This window comes from Gavialis gangeticus, unplaced genomic scaffold, assembly GCF_001723915.1.
Source record: "Gavialis gangeticus isolate Ggan-Ray unplaced genomic scaffold, GavGan_comp1, whole genome shotgun sequence".
Taxonomy (NCBI): Eukaryota; Metazoa; Chordata; order Crocodylia; family Gavialidae; genus Gavialis; species Gavialis gangeticus.
Window position 1 is genome coordinate 116,672,047 of NW_017729024.1, and position 3,706 is coordinate 116,675,752.

At 41.3% G+C, this 3,706-nt stretch overlaps 1 protein-coding gene across 1 annotated transcript in view; it reads left to right on the forward strand.

The window, feature by feature from the left end:
* PTPRD (protein tyrosine phosphatase, receptor type D) overlaps positions 1–3,706 on the forward strand; it is a 1,990,398-nt gene that overhangs the window by 1,448,479 nt on the left and 538,213 nt on the right. The window lies entirely within an intron of this gene.

Below are 3,706 nucleotides of genomic sequence, written 5' to 3' on the forward strand. Positions count from 1 at the left end.
GAGACCCCAGTGTTAAAAAAGTTGCGGGGGGGAAAAAAAAAAAAAATCAATATAATATTGAGTCCAATTAAAATTCTAGACCCATTGTAGCTGCCACAACAGCTGTTCTAATGTATTATTTCCGACAGCTGTCATGGAGTACAGTAGTCAAACAAATCAAGCAGAACTGACAACTTTGTGGCTAGGCTAAGCATGTGGCAAATTCAGTGAGGACAAGCAGCTAAGTTCTGTGTACTGGACTGATTTTATGAAACTGGGGTTTTGGTCAATTAGCTTACCAATTAATAGCAAGATAATATCTTCTTTTTAATTAGGAAATCATTAGGTCTACCTCATTTACACGTGTTCTTTCTTCCAGCTGTCCTATGGCTTTTTTGCAGAGTTAATATATGCATAAGAAAAGCTTAATTGCCTCCACTTGTTGACATTCTGGTTTACTACTAGCTGCTCAATTCACTTGTTCTAGCACTTTTTTTCTGCCGGATCTTCTTGGGAACAGAAGATAAGTTTGATTATCACAGCAGCTCCCCCTCAGACTCTTGAAGAAGATTGTTACATCTTTGTAAAACAAGAATGCAGCCTAATTGAAATAATTATACTAGCATAAAGTTGTTTTAACTGAGATCAGAATTAGACACAAATTTATTAAGAATAACTCAGGTCTCATTTAGGCTGTAGTGAAGACCTCTGTATCCTTGTAGAGTCCACATGGACCAAATTTCATTGGGACAGTAGGTCTAAAATATTTTCATTTCTAGGTTTTACTAAAACTGTTTTATAACTGTAACCCCATGGAAGTGAAATAAATGGAAAATAAGCATGCACAAAACATACGTGTTTGTACAGTACTGACAGTTGAGAATGTTTGGGCCTTTTCCAAGTAGTTAATGACCAGCTGGGATAGTTGTGTCTAAGGGGAAGCCAAGGACATTTTAACACTTTAGGCAGAAAATAATTAACTGGGAAATGGCCCAAACATTGGATATGTATGCTGTTTTAAAACACCACTTGTTTTATAAGGTGAAATCCATGCTTAGTGAACAATAAGCTTTAGCATAGGATGTAGCTTTTCTGTTTAAGATGACGGAAAACTGGTGGAGCTGAAGTGAAAAAAATGGCTTTCTATTTTGCTGTTTCTTTACTAAACAGATGACAGTTTGGAAAAAGAAAATCCAACTGCTCAGACTCCTTTGTCAGCTCTATAATCATGTAAAAATAGCTTGGTTTCCTGAACTGGAATAGTTCTCAGTGGGAAACAGAAGCTCGTTCCTTATACCAGGGACCTGGTTTCTTTTTTGTAAAGCTTTTTGGGGAAGGAATTTATACCCAAGAGGCCAATGTAGTGTTATTTTTAAGCAGGCACTACTATAGCAGCACTTTAAGGATTTTAACCAGAGGCATAGTTAACATGTTTTGTGTGCTGGGCAGTCTTACCTGTCTCAGGGACTCGAAGATTTTGGCTGCTGGTGCTGTTGCATTGCTTTTTGCCCACCCCTGCTGGTGCTGCTGCTGTGGAGTCTCACACCTGGCTGCTGTTGCCATGGTGCAGGGCTGCTACTGCATGGGGTGAGGATGTTGTAGCTGCTACTGAAAAGATTCCCTAGAGAGCTGCCATTTTGGCAGCCCCCCCCCACCCCTACTCCCCAAGTTAATAGTTGGGGCTGGTCCCTCACTCACCCTCCCCAAATTATGCTCCTAAATTTAAAAATGCTTTCAGGTTGGTTTTCTAAAATCATAGCTTTCCACTTAAAACATGACACTAGGCTCTTAGGCACTCTTACGAATCATGGCTGAAGGTTTTGTTGCTGTTGAGGCATGTATTCCCAGTTTATGATAACAGGATGTAGACTAAGGACTGTACGGTGAATGCTTTAAAATAAGGGTGTTTTCATGCAGCAGTAATTGTTAATGAACCTGGACAGGCACTAAGATATGGTTATGGTAGGTGTGGTGGTACATAAACCAAGATAGTTATATCCTGTAACTATCTTGGTATCTAAAATGTAATTTACAGTGCCTTTAAAAAAAAAAATCCACAAATCGGCCATAGACCTACTAAGTTCTTTGACAGAGGAGCTGACGGCACATCTGCTACACTTTTGTGTAGGTATCTTGGTAGTTAATGGGCTTTACCAGGTAGAGTTTCAGGGAACGGAGGGTAGCCAGACAAATAGGAATATATTAAGTTAATATCTTGAATGGGCTGATAGCAATACAGTATCAGCTACTGTTATTGCTCACTAGAGTATTTATTGCTTGGTTTTGTTAACAGTCATTAAAAAATAGGGTGTTTAGATTTTGACAACATGAATTAAAAGCAGGATATTTTAGAACACAAAGAAATGTTGATAAAATGTCAGTAACAAAATAGAAATGGGATCTTTACATTTTCCTTGGGAATTTGCTTCTCTAAAGAAAATCAAAATTTCTTGAACTAAAGTCTCTCACATTGTGTACCAGGCGTACTTCTTTACTTAAAGCTCTGAGATGACATTCAAGAGTTATGAGCAGGGATCCAGGTTTTCCATTCACTATGGAAAAATGTGGTAAAACCTGGATTTTCTCATTTTTAAGGAGAAAAACCCAGATTTTCTCCTTTAAAGGAGAAAAACATGGGAAATGGTGGGTTTCCCCTTGTAGGCTGGCAGAGTTCCAGCCTGCAAGGGGCTAGAGGGAGTGAAAGAAGGGTAATCAACAGGGGCTGCCATGTGGGGGAAAGGGGGCTGAAGCCTCCCATAGTGAGGGAGGGGGCTGGGACTGCACGCGACTTGGGACCTGGGGCCAGAATGTGAGGCCACAGGGCTCAAGTGGGGAGTGGAATGGGGCTGCAGGTGGCTCATCTGGGGGACAACGGAGGGGCTGGCTCCCTGCTGTTACCAGATTTGCCTGCTGCTTCGGGGTGTGCTCATTTATTAGGGCTACGGTCTTGGTAATTCTATCAATGTGCTGCTTGTGTTACTAGTGTTTCTATATGGAGCTGTATCTCTCCCTTCTGCAAGTCCTCACCCCCAATGGAGCTATCTTGCAGGACTCAGTTCAGTGGGGCTGGGTTCCTCCAGTCCCCAAATCAGTCATACACACAAACACACACAGATTAACGTGACACGCCTGACCTGGCCGGGTGGATCAGTGTGGACAGGCTGACACCCTCATATGCCAAGAATCAGTTCATCAGAGCAACAACAGCTACAGTCAGACACAAGCACACAGTTCAACAGAATACCTCTGAATCTGGCTGGGTGTCCAGATGACACCCTCAAGGGCCAGCTTTCAGTTTATTAGGGCACGTCTGAGCCACACTGGGTCAATCAGCCTGTACAAGCTGATCCCCTTATGTGTTTCAAACTCAGCAGGTCCCAATCTTTTAGCCTCTTAATGAGCAGACCCCACAGTATTTTTGGGCTACACAGGGATGTTTAGCTTAGGTAAAAGGAGTGTTGCTGCAGAGCAAGTGGGGAAAGAGAAGTAAAGAAGGAAAAACATACCCAATTACCACCAGTTTGACTATAAAAGTTATTTATTGCTAAGTAGATGAAATATATATTGACAATAGTAGTAATAGACATGCAAAGGAAAAACAAACACAAACAGTTACAGTATACCCTGGTTTCACTAAGTATTTGGGGAAACTTAGCTCAAGCTTAACTAATACAGTTCAAGTTAAGAAATCTATGCTTAGAAGAGAAAAGAGAGAGAGAGCTGGGAT